Here is a 14,145-nt window from a genome sequence, read left to right as displayed (position 1 = left end):
AATAGACTTCAAAGGTTCAGGCACACTTCACAGAGTAATTGAATGGTAAGGCCTTTAATTATGTCAACTAATATTTATACAAGTACCCAACATTAGGCATCATTGTTTGGGCATCTCATTAACTGAGGACAAATAAAGCAATTGAAAATAGCAAATTAACTACGCCTGAAACAAACAAGGAATTGAACTGTTGAGTTGGATACAATGACTTACCTTAACTGGCTGAACAGGCTCAGCGCTGCTCTTACTTCTCTTGCAAGGCTCCTTCCTAACATCTTGTATGTGGAAATCCTCAATCTTATCTTCATTGCACCCCATCTATAAGGTGACACAAACTAGTTACTCGTCTCCTTGGAAGATAAATATGCATACTTTCCAGTCTGTGAAGAACACAAAAGGATGAGATTATAACAAAACAACACCACATAATGAAACATGCCACATCTCTTTCACTTGCACACAATGAAATGAGCATTTACTATGTGTGCACCATGTAAAAACTAGGCATACCTTTGAACTGGATCTCCAGGTACTCTTGGAGAGCCTACTTTAGTGTACAGTCAAACCTTTATGTCACCTATGAGTTAGACAAGCCCCCACTATAGCAGCCCTTAGTGTTTAAATCGTTGACAAGCTCTGTTAGAGTGTTAGGTCAAGAATAATAAGTAATCAAAGCAAACAGTTCTAGTATGCCTGGCTGATGCAAACAAGCAATTGAAGAGATGTATCAAGAAAAGAATCAAAGAAGGAGGCTTAAAGACCATCACTTGACTGACCAGATTTAAGGGGCATTTAAACATCATGTGCAACGTAGGAACTAACATAAACATTGCATATTCCAGATTCTACAATGGAATGCACATGTATTAGGTTATGCCATGTATGATGATGCCTAAATGTACACTAGAGCAGGCAGGAGTGATTCATTATTGCATGACAATTGAATTACAGGTTAAGGGCCAATTCTATTCTGCCTTTTCAGAGCCTATTATCAAAATAAGCCATAAAAGATGTAAAGAAGTCATTTTTGAGTTTTGGGCTTGGGCTTAACTTATTTTGCTTTGGAGGGGGGTGTTTTGGGTAGAAGCTCACTCAAAATTGAAGGGTAGGGGAATAGTGAAATGACTCTGTTGTCTACCTATATTACACTCAAAATGCAATTGCCCTGCCCGCTTGCATCTCCTCTCCCCTTTCCCTCTACCTCAATCCCCTGCCTGCAGAGATAGGGTTCCTCTAGCGAGCCGTCGCCACTGGTCCCATCTGGCCTGGTCCTCGATGATGCTCTGTCCAGCTAGGCTACATGGCCAGCGGGTAGGGCCAAATCTCCCAGGCTGCTCCTCCCTCTGGCGCCGCCCCTCATTCTCATGGTCTCCAGCAGCTGTTCCACTGTGGTCCATCCAACGCACTACTCCGGCGGCGCCGCACAACTACAGCTGATGCCACACTGTGGCAGAAGGCACCTTATTCCCCCTCCCCTCCTCCCAGGCCGTGGCCTTGATGTGCTATTGATGGATGAGCTCATCCAACAAGGTGAGGATCTCCACTAATTTTTTTTGCCAAATTTTCATTCTGATCCACTATAGGATGAATTGCTATGAGCTACTTCTGCTGCTGCTATACGATGCATTTCTATGAGCTGCTCCTGTTGCTACTAAATGATGAATTGCTATGAGCTACTGCTGCTATATGATGAATTGCGATGAACTGCTGCTGCTATATGATGACTTGCTATAAGCTGCTCCTGCTGCTGCTATATGATGAATTGCTATGAGCTGCTTCTGCTGCTACTATATGATGAATTGCTATGAGCTCCTCCTACTGATGCTATATGATGAATTGCTATGAGCTACTGCTGGGATATGATGAATTGCACACTGCTGCTACTATTGTATGCTGAGTTGCTATGGGTTGATGCTGCTATATGATGCTTTCAGGTGGTGCTGCTATATGATAATAACCAGCCACTTAGACCATCGAATTTCAACAAATAGTTGTTCTTCATTTAAATGTGGGTCATGCGTTCTTCATTTAAATTAGGCAATGGGATCTCTATGGAAGACATTGACCAAAGTAGATTGTGCCAAGTAGATGGTATCTTTATATTTGCATTTTGAACAAATAGTCATGGTCTGTTTTCCTATCATATTAATTAAGGCAGTGGATTCAATTTGTGATGTCTACAAGTCAAATTAATTTTCATATGGGCAGAAAAATGACAAAATATAATGCAATCTAGACTTTTCACAGATCATACCAAAGATGAACTGAAAAGGAAGGTGAAAGTGCAACTATCCCTGGGTGGTTTTGGTAATTCCTAACAACATATAGCCCATTGAGCTAATGCTATTTCAAGATAAATATTTTAGGAAATCTCAACGTTTGGCATGGCATGGATTAGAAAGTGGACCCCTCAAAATACTAAGAACATATGTTGGCTCAAGCTCAAGACTCTACATTTTACTTTTAGTGATCCAAGATCACATTGAGTCCATAGGAAAAGCCAATACTACTAAAAGGGGATGAGGTGTTTCTTAATGAGTTACTTGCTCAAAATGCTTAGTGATATGCTCCAAAACCCTCAACTACTTTCTCATATCCACATATGTCCCAAACCAAAAGTCAAACTCGGCCCCACCGAAATATCCTACCCGACGCCAGCGAGTTCATTTGACATAGCCACTACCACAAACCCTAGTCATTTCGGTCTCACCGGTAGGGATATCGGTCTCACCGAGATGGGATTGCAAACTCTCTGTTTCCCTTCGTAAAGTTTCGGTCTAACCGAGATGAGCGATCGGTCCTTGCAATGCAAACTCTCTATTTCCCCTTTGTAACGTTTCGGTCTAACCGAGAGGAGCGAATCGGTCCCACCAAGTTTGCCTGACCAACTCTCTGTTTTCCTATTACCAAAATTGGCCCCATCGAGTTTGTGTAATCGGTCTCACCGAGATTACGTTATGCCCTAACCCAAATGGAATCTGTAACATCCCAAATTTTCAATTTGGAATGTTATACATTAGATCATCATTGCATATCATAATTTATTTGCTTTTGGTTTTGATCCTAGAAATTCTACGCAACTCAAGGACCCACGGAGAGAGTTGGGGATTTCGTTATTTTCATATTTGAGTTTTCTCAAATTTTGAGAATAGGATCATTTGATTTTAATTATTTTTTCATCAATTATTTCTATTACAAAAATGTGAGAGAGGGAATAAAATGACTTTCCCAAAATAAAGAAATATTGAGGATTTAATAATAAAATAAAATAAGATTTTATTTCGGAGTTTTTCGATATTTTATTTGACTTTAGAAAAAATGTGCGTTTTTCAAAATTGCATTTAGGCCCCAAATAAATGTTCACCTTGTGCGGCTTGATTTTAGAAGCCGGGGAAAATTTATTTCGGGATTTTTGGAGCCCGTTTAGTATTTCTTTTATTTGTTTTTCTGCACGGAATAATTAAAAAAAATGCAACCGACCTACGGGCCGTGTACGACCCGGACACTAGGCCCGTCCAGGCTTTATAAGCCGGGGAGCCCAGCCCGGGGCCTCCAAACCCTAGCGCCCCGACTGCCACCGACCCCCGCTGCCGCCGACCGCCGCCGCCGCCCCGCGCCGCCGCCGACCACCGCCGCCGTCGGAGCACCGCCGCCGCTGCCGGACCCGTCGCCGGAGTTGCCGGGGTAGTTTTTTTTAGTCGCCGTTTTTTTCCCGAAAAACCGTTTGGTTTTTCCGACGGTTTTGTTCGTTTTTTTGTTTCGGTTTTTTAAATAGATCGGTTTTTCCGATTTATTTAAATAGCGAGCGTTCGTTCGTTCTAGCGAACATTCATCATTTTTCTTTTCTCGGATTAAATCCGCGATTTTTCTGATCGCGATTCCTCATTTGATTTTCGTTTTAGTATAACTTTTCGCTCGTTTATCGGAATCAGGCAATTCAAGCGCCTGGAGTTTCGTCTCGAAACCGTCTATCCGTTTAACCAACTTAAACAAGTTTTTGCCACTGTAAAAATTGCCCTAGATCCATAATAGTAAACGAAGCCTGTTTCTTTTGCCGTTTGCTTTTCGTTGCTTCGTTTGATTTGATTCTTTTTGCAAACCGGAGTTCTTAAGTTGAAATTTTTGGTTAGATCTCTTATTTGAGTTTTACCTATGCATTAGATGAATACTTATTGTATGCTTGTTTCTTTGTCTGCGATAGAATACCCGGAGTGCGCCGCCTGTTACTTCGAATCTCTAGGTTTCGCGGATCATCACAAGGCAAGTAACACTTTGATCATACCTCCTACTACCCAGTTTTATTGCATTAGATCAATCCTCAAACATTGCATGGTTAGGATCTAATTAAATTGTGGGATGGGAAGTAGTTGAGGTAGTACCTATTACCTGTTGTATTATCAAACCTTTGGGAGTTACTTCCACGTTTGCCTATTATGCCATGCTATGCTAGTAGACGTGGATTGGGTGAGTGATATCCATGACAGATGTGAGTTTGTTAATTAATGGTTTATCTAAGGTGGCAACTTAAATACACATCTAGGTGAATTGAGGTACCTGGGTATTCCAGGATTGCCTGTTTTTCTTTATGGACCGCCACCCAGGCCCAAAGGGATCATGAGATTTTTCATACTAGAAACTTCCGTGTGCAGCCACAAGCTATTATGGGCTCTAGCATAGTTGATTAAGTCGTGCGAACTCTTACAGGGTGGACTAGCAGATGTAGGGGAAAGTAGGTGTAACGGTCTATCCATCGTAAGGTGCTAGCGCTTTTGAAAGACTATGTCTCGGTCATCCGTTTCTCAAACACCGTGTAGTGCGAGAAACCAAACGGAGGCGATCGAGTCTTGTGGGGAAAAGTGCGCAAACCTCTGCAGAGTGTATAAACTAATCATGGTTAGCCGTGTCCCCGATTATGGACATCTTGAGTATCTAGTACTTGGACTATCATGTGAATCTCAACATGTTACTCTAAAATTTTATTTTGATGTGTTTTGTTTAATGATGATGCTTAATTGGGATTGAGAATGCTGTCAACCATTCTCAATGTTTAACAACTACCATGATAGTTAAATAAAATTTATTCCTTTGCAGTAGGGAAAAAATAGCTTTACGCAAAACTATAACCATAGAGCTTTCCACCAGCCAAATATGCATATAGTATAGCTGTTTCATTCCATTACTCTCTATGTGTTACTTTGCCAGCATATTCCATGTGCTGACCCGTTTCGGGCTGCAACGTTAATGTTGCAGACTTTTCAGACGATGATTAAGGAGTTTTAGGTCGTGGTTCTATACTCAGTGATGCCGTTGGAGTTGATGGACTCACTATCTTCTAAGCCTTCCACTGTTATCGTTATTAGATGGCCTTAAGCCATATTTATTGTAATAAGTTCTCTATTGAGATGCTCGATGTAATAAGTGTGTGATTGCTACTCTGTTATAAATCCTCAAGTACTGTATGGTGTCAGCATTACTGATCCAGGGATGACACCTGAGCACAGAGATCAGACTGTTTGAGGTCTGGTCGCTACAAAGATGGTATCAGAGCACACGCTGACTATAGGACACGACCACTAAGCTAAAGACCTAGATCACTATTCACTCTCTTCTCTTCTGACCTCTCATCTTTTCTACTCTTTAGGATGGCGGATGCAAGGAACAAGTTCACGCAACCGGATGAAGATACACCCTTTGGACGTCACCTGAAGGAAGTCACTAGATACCTGAACATAGGAGTACCAAGCTTCACCGGAACCTACAATGCCACTTTACCTGAAGAAGAGCGCTGGATGATTCAAGTTCAAGTTCCAGGAAGAACATTCATGCCAGTCACTGAGCCCATAGAGTTTTCTTTTGATGCACCAACTTGGAGTCTAGAAAAGAGCATGGCAGCTCACATCGCCATGGGACGCATTGGAGATGTCTACCACAATGATCTCAAGGATACTATCTACCAGATTTGTGGGCGCCGAGATGAGCACTGGGAGATGATCAGCACCAGAAAGGATAGATCAATTGCAGCTTTTATCCAGGAATTAAACCAGCACATTCGACGCCAGGAAAACCAGATGTGCGCCGACATGATAGACCTGAAGAAGGCAAGGACAAGAATCAAGGAACTGGAGGAAGAACTCAAGGCTACACGTGAAGATTATGAAGAAGAAATTGAAGTATTAATGGATAAGAATGCCGACCTAACAATGAAGATCGGGATATTTATGGGAGGCCCTACATCAGTAGATGAAGACGAAGAACCCAAGGAGATTCGCCCGGAAGACTACATCATCATCGACGACACCGACTCGGACCTAGATGATAGCGATGATGACTATGTTGATGAAGCCGGAGCAGATATCATGGAGTCTGCAACCGAAGAATATTTCTATTAGACCAACTCATCAGTAGTAGTAGTCCACCATGTAAATACAATAGTCCGAACACTTTTGCGATAGTTAGATCGATTGTATGCCCTTGTTTGATTGAATGAAGTGAATTGTTTGCTTTTGCCTCATGTGCATATGGGTAGTGTTTTCTCTTTAGACCCCCTCTATTCTTAAATCTCATCTTTTCTAAACCCTTAGATGCCTCCGAGACGTGACCCCGGATTTACCTTCCCACCGGAGCTCACCCAGTTGATCCAGCAGCAGAACACATTGATGCAGTTGCTAGTCCAGAATCAGAATCAGGGGAACAACAACAACAACCCACCACCACCACCTGTTGATCACTTAGCCCGTTTTCTTAGGCTGAATCCACCAGTTTTTTCTAGTAGCACCGAGCCGATAGTAGCAGATGATTGGCTCCGCAAGACAGCTAGAGCGTTGATCACAGCAGGATGCACAGATGCGGAGAAGGTGAAGTTTGCCGCACATCAGCTTGAAGGACCCGCAGCATCATGGTGGGAGAATTTCACATCCACTTTCCCTGTCGACACTGTCACATGGGACCAGTTTCAGCAGGCTTTTCGAACTGCCCATGTTTCAGCAGGAGCTATGGCCTTGAAGGAGGACGGACAGTTGGCCAGTATGTGGAGGACTTTAGTAAATTAGCATGTTATGCCCCAGATGACCTTGCTACGGATGCAGCTAAGCAGGAGAAGTTTCTAGAAGGACTGAATGATGAGTTGAGCATGCAGTTGATGGTAGCAACCTTTAACAACTACCAGGAGTTGGTAGATCGTGCTCTTATGATTGAAGGGAAGCAACAGCAAATTGAAAATCGCAAGAGGAAGTATGCACAAGGAAAGTACAATTCAGGAGCTCAGCAGAAGCCACGATTTACCCCTAGACCGGGAGGACATTTTCAGCATACTCATGGAGGAGGTACCTCGCACAATCACAATGGCACCAAGAATGGTAATGGTAATGGAGGAAGCAACGGCCAGAACCGTACCAACCCATCAACCCCAGCCAAGAAAGACCTGAGCCAAGTCACTTGCTTTAAGTGTCAGAAGACCGGTCATTATGCCAATGAATGTCCTGAAGGACAGAATGGCAATGGAAGCTCTGGGAAGAAGCCGAACCCTTTCAACAGGGGACAGGTGAACCACGTTAATGTGGAGGAGGTTGAAGAGCAGTCGGATGCAGTAATCGGTAAGTTTTTGGTTACATCATTTACTGCACTCGTTCTTTTTGATATTGGTGCATCACATTCATACATATCAAGGGGATTTGTGGATAAGTATAACTTTCCCACTAAGGTTGTTAGAACACCTATGCTAGTGAGCTCACCAGGAGCAGAGTATATGGCCAGTCAAGGATGTTTCCAAGTGCCATTAAGTATAGGAAGGCATATTTTCCCAACGGATTTAATTATTCTGGAATCCCAAGGTTTGGATGTAATTCTTGGTATCGATTGGCTGTCGATGTATGGGGGAAACATCGATTGCGCCAGTAAGACAATTTTGCTTACGACGCCAGAAGGAAGAAGGATCAAGTATGTATCCCGGCATGCGCCAAATAGGACACAAGTAAAGTCCTTATCAGGAGTTGTGCAGGAGGAAGTACCAGTGGTAAGGGATTTCCCTGACGTATTTCCCGAAGAGTTGCCAGGCATGCCACCGGATAGAGATATTGAGTTTTTGATTGAGCTATTGCCAGGCACAGGGCCAATATCAAAGAGACCATACGGGATGCCCGCAAAGGATTTGGTGGAGATTAAGAAGCAGATTAAGGAGTTACTGGATAAAGGTTACATTCGCCCAAGTTCATCGCCTTGGGGATCACCAGTACTTCTAGTGGATAAAAAGGATGGATCGTTAAGGATGGCTGTTGACTATCGTGGGTTGAATGAAGTAACGATCAAGAACAAGTACCCACTACCAATGATCAATTGCAAGGAGCTAAGGTATTTTCCAAGATCGATCTGCGATCAGGATACCACCAGTTGAAGATTCGAGAACAGGATATACCTAAGACAGCTTTTACCACCAGGTATGGGTTGTACGAGTATACCGTTATGTCATTTGGTCTGACTAACGCACCCGCCTATTTTATGAACATGATGAACAAAGTGTTTATGGATTTCTTGGATAAGTTCGTCGTGGTGTTCATTGATGATATTCTGGTTTACTCGAAGAATGAAGAGGAGCATAAGGAACATTTGTGTTTGGTTCTTGGAAAGCTTAGGGAACATCAACTATATGCCAAGTTTAGCAAATGTGAGTTTTGGTTGAAGGAAGTAGGATTCCTTGGACACATTATATCCGGAGAAGGAATAGCAGTTGATCCCACTAAAGTTGATACCGTGACCAAGTGGGAGGCACAAACAACAGTTGGAGAGACCCGGAGTTTCCTTGGACTCGCAGGATACTACCGGAGATTTATTGAGAATTTCTCCAAAATTGCAAAACCTATGACGGAGTTGTTAAAGAAGGATACCAAGTTCATATGGACTGAGGAGTGTGAGGCTAGCTTCCAGGAGTTGAAGAAGTGCTTGGTTACTTCACCAGTGTTGATTTTACCAGACCAGACCAAGGATTATGAGGTGTATTGCGACGCTTCACGACGAGGACTTGGAGCAGTGCTTATGCAGGAAGGGAGAGTTGTTTCATATGCCTCACGACAACTGAAACCCCACGAATTGAATTATGCCACGCATGATTTGGAGTTAGCACCCGTAGTGCATGCATTGAAAACATGGAGACATTTCCTCATTGGAAATCATTGTGAGGTGTACACGGATCACAAAAGTTTGAAATACATTTTCATGCAGAAGGAGTTAAACCTCAGACAAAGGAGATGGTTGGAGCTCATCAAGGATTATGATATGAGATTGCATTACCATCCCGGAAAGGCTAATGTAGTAGCTGACGCGTTGAGCCGTAAGAGCCATGTCAATACACTAATGACAAGAGAAATTCCAAAGGTGTTAGCCGAGGATCTTCGTGAGCTATGTTTGGAAATAGTTCCGAGAGGCTATGTAGTAGCCTTGGAGATTCAGTCAACTTTGATGGATAGCGTCAGAGAAGCTCAGAAGACTGACAAGGAGATTGCCTCTATAAAGGAGAAAATGAGCGAAGGAAAGGCTAAAGGATTTCGTGAGGATGAGCACGACACCCTATGGTTTGAAGACCGTGTTTATGTTCCCAATGACCCGGAGATCAGGAAGTTTATTCTGCAAGAGGTACACGATTCACCATATTCGATTCACCTAGGAAATACCAAGATGTATTTGGATTTGAAGGATACCTTATGGTGGACCGGAATGAAGAAAGATATTGCGGAGTATGTAGCAGTTTGTGACGTATGTTAGAGAGTAAAGGCAGAGCATCAGAAGCCAGCAGGATTGGTACAGCCATTGCCGATACCCGAGTAGAAGTGGGATAAGTTAGGCATGGATTTTATCACAGGATTACCCAGGACTCGTTCAGGCTATGACTCGATTTGGGTTATAGTTGATCGGTTGACGAAAGTAGCTCATTTCATCTCGGTAAAGACCACTTACACCAGTGCTAAGTTGGCAAAGATATATATACATGACCAGGATTGTATGCTTACATGGAGTTCCAAGGAGTATAGTATCAGATAGAGGAACGCATTTTACCTCAAAGTTCTAGAATTAGTTGCACGGAACTTTGGGTACCAGGCTAGAGTTTAGCACAACTTTTCATCCACAGACAGATGGACAGACCGAGAGAGTCAATCAGATTTTGGAGGACATGCTGAGAGCTTGTGCGCTAGATTATGGATCTAGTTGGGACGACAATTTGCCATATGCATAATTCTCTTACAACAACAGCTATCAATCCAGTTTAAAGATGGCCCCTTTCAAAGCCTTGTATGGAAGAAGGTGCAGGACCCCATTGTCCTGGGATGAAGTTGGAGACCGCCAGTTGTTTGGACCTGATTTGATTAAGGAGTCTGAACAGAAGGTGAAATTGATTCGTGATAGGCTCAATGTAGCTCAATCCAGGCAAAAGAGTTATGCAAATTCTAAACACAAGGAGACAGTTTATGAAGTCGGAGACAGAGTTTATCTTCGAGTATCCCCACTCTGGGGAATAAAGCGCTTTGTTGTTAAGGGGAAGTTAGCGCCATGATTTGTAGGACCATACCGAGTATTGGAACGTATGGGAGAAGTGGCCTACAAGTTGGAATTGCCCGAAGGATTGTCAGGAGTTCATGATGTGTTCCACGTTTCTCAGCTGAAGAAGTGCCACACGGAGATGGCTGACATACCCTTGAGAGACACAGTGCCATTGGAAGCAATTCAGTTGGATAACAATTTGACCTATGAGGAGAAACCATTTAAGATTCTCGAGTTTGCCAGCCGAGTCACCCGCAGCAAGGTTATAAAGTTTTGTAAGATTCAGTGGAGCCACCACACGGAGGATGAAGCCACCTGGGAGCGAGAGCAATATTTGCTCAAGGACCACCCTCACCTATTTTCTAGCCAACCCGAATCTCGAGGGCGAGATTCATCTTAAGGGGGGTAGGTTTGTAACATACCAAATTTTCAATTTGGAATGTTATACATTAGATCATCATTGCATATCATAATTTATTTGCTTTTGGTTTTGATCCTATAAATTCTACGTAACTCAAGGACCCACGGAGAGAGTTGGGGATTTCGTTATTTTCATATTTGAGTTTTCTCATATTTTGAGAATAGGATCATTTGATTTTAATTATTTTATCATCAATTATTTCTATTACAAAAATATGAGAGAGGGAATAAAATGACTTTCCCAAAATAAAGAAATATTGAGGATTTAATAATAAAATCAAATAAGATTTTATTTCGGAGTTTTTCGATATTTTATTTGAATTTAGGAAAAATGTGCGTTTTTCAAAATTGCATTTAGGCCCCAAATAAATGTTCACCTTGTGCGGCTTGATTTTAGAAGCCGGGGAAAATTTATTTCGGGATTTTTGGAGTCCGTTTAGTATTTATTTTATTTGTTTTTCTGCATGGAATAATTAAAAAAAACAAACAAAAAAACGCAACCGACCTACGGGCCGTGTCCGACCCGGACACTAGGCCCGTCCAGGCTTTATAAGCCGGGGAGCCCAGCCCGGGGCCTCCAAACCCTAGCGCCCCGACTGCCACCGACCCCCGCTGCCGCCGACCGCCGCCGCCGCCCCGCGCCGCCGCCGACCACCGCCGCCGTCGGAGCACCGCCGCCGCTGCCGGACCCGTCGCCGGAGTTGCCGGGGTAGTTTTTTTAGTTGCCGTTTTTTTTCCGAAAAACCGTTCAGTTTTTCCGACGGTTTTGTTCATTTTTTTGTTTCGTTTTTTAATAGATCGGTTTTTCCGATTTATTTAAATAGCGAGCGTTCGTTCTTTCGTTCGTTCTAGCGAACGTTTGTTGTTTTTCTTTTCTCGGATTAAATCCGCGATTTTTCTGATCGCGATTCCTGATCCGATTTTCGTTTTAGTATAACTTTTCGCTCGTTTATCGGAATCAGGCGATTCAAGCGCCTGGAGTTTCGTCTTGAAACCCTCTATCCGTTTAACTAACTTAAACAAGTTTTTGCCACTGTAAAAATTGCCCTAGATCCAGAATAGTAAACGAATCCTATTTCTTTTGCCATTTGACTTTCGTTGCTTCGTTTGATTTGATTCTTTTTGCAAACCGGAGTTCTTAAGTTGAACTTCCTGGTTAGATCTCTTATTTGAGTTTTACCTGTGCATTAGATGAATACTTATTGTATGCTTGTTTGTTTGTCTGCGATAGAATACCCGGAGTGCGCCGCCTGTTACCTCAAATCTCTAGGTTTCGCGGATCATCAGCAAGGCAAGTAACACTTTGATCATACCTCCTACTATCCAGTTTTATTGCATTAGATCAATCCTCAAACATTGCATGGTTAGGATCTAATTAAATTGTGGGATGGGAAGTAGTTGAGGTAGTACCTATTACCTGTTGTATTATCAAAACTTTGGGAGTTACTTCTACGTTTTCCTATTATGCCATGCTATGCTAGTAGACGTGGATTGGGTGAGTGATATCCATGACAGATGTGAGTTTGTTAATTAATGGTTTATCTAAGGTGGCAACTTAAATACACATCTGGGTGGATTGAGGTACCTGGGTATTCCAGGATTGCCTGTTTTTCTTTATGGACCGCCGCCCAGGCCCAAAGGGATCATAAGTTTTTTCATACTAGAAACTTCCGTGTGCAGCCACAAGCTATCACGGGCTCTAGCATAGTTGATTAAGTCATGCGAACTCTTACAGGGTGGACTAGCAGATGTAGGGGAAAGTAGGTGTAACAGTCTATCCATCGTAAGGTGCTAGCGCTTCTGAAAGACCATGCCTCGGTCATCCGTTTCTCAAACACCGTGTAGTGCGAGAAACCAAACGGAGGCGATCGAGTCTTGGGGGGAAAAGTGCGCAAACCTCTGCAGAGTGTATAAACTAATCATGGTTAGCCGTGTCCCCGGTTATGGACATCTTGAGTATCTAGTACTTGGACTATCATGTGAATCTCAACATGTTACTCTGAAATTTAATTTTGATGGGTTTTGTTTAATGATGATGCTTAATTGGGATTGAGAATGCTGTCAACCATTCTCAATGTTTAACAACTACCATGATAGTTAAATAAAATTTATTCCTTTGCAGTAGGGAAAAATTAGCTTTACGCAAAACTGTAACCATAGAGCTTTCCACCAGCCAAATATGCATATAGTATAGCTGTTTCATTCCATTACTCTCTATGTGTTACTTTGCCAGCATATTCCGTGTGCTGACCCATTTCGGGCTGCAACGTTAATGTTGCAGACTTTTCAGACGATGATTAAGGAGTTTTAGGTCGTGGTTCTATACTCAGTGATGCCGTTGGAGTTGATGGACTCACTATCTTCTAAGCCTTCCGTTGTTATCGTTATTAGATGGCCTTAAGCCATATTTATTGTAATAAGTTCTCTATTGAGACGCTCGATGTAATAAGTGTGTGATTGCTACTCTGTTATAAATCCTTCAAGTACTGTGTGGTGTCAGCTTTACTGATCCAGGGATGACACCTAAGCACAGAGATCAAACTGTTTGAGGTCTGGTCACTACAAATCGGTCCCACCGAATTGACATGTTGGTCCCACCAAAAATCCTAATGTTCACATTTTGAACTAAATCGGTCTGACCGAGTTTCATGATTCGGTCCAACCGAGTTTGGTGATTTGTGTGTAATAGTTAGATTTTGTGTGGAGGCTATATATACCCCTCCACCCACTCTTCATTCATGGAGAGAGCCATCAGAACATGCCTACACTTGCAACATACATTTTCCGAGAGAGAACCACCTACGCTTGTGTTGAGGTCAAGATATTCCATTCCAACCACATAGATCTTGATCTCTAGCCTTCCCCAAGTTGCTTTCCACCCAAACCCTCTTTCCACCAAATCCAATCCTATGAGAGAGAGCTGAGTGTTGGGGAGACTATCATTTGAAGCACAAGATCAAGGAGTTCATCATCAACACACCATCTATTACCTTTTGGAGAGTGGTGTCTCCTAGATTGGTTAGGTGTCACTTGGGAGCCTCCGTCAAGATTGTGGAGTTGAACCAAGGAGTTTGTATGGGCAAGGAGATCACCTACTTCGTGAAGATCTACCATAGTGAGGCAAGTCCTTCGTCGGCGATGGCCATGGTGGGATAGACAAGGTTGCTTCTTCGTGGACCCTTCATGGGTGGAGCCCTC

This window comes from Triticum urartu, chromosome 4, assembly GCF_003073215.2.
Source record: "Triticum urartu cultivar G1812 chromosome 4, Tu2.1, whole genome shotgun sequence".
NCBI classification, from domain to species: domain Eukaryota; kingdom Viridiplantae; phylum Streptophyta; class Magnoliopsida; order Poales; family Poaceae; genus Triticum; species Triticum urartu.
Note: the sequence above shows the minus strand (reverse complement) of the source record.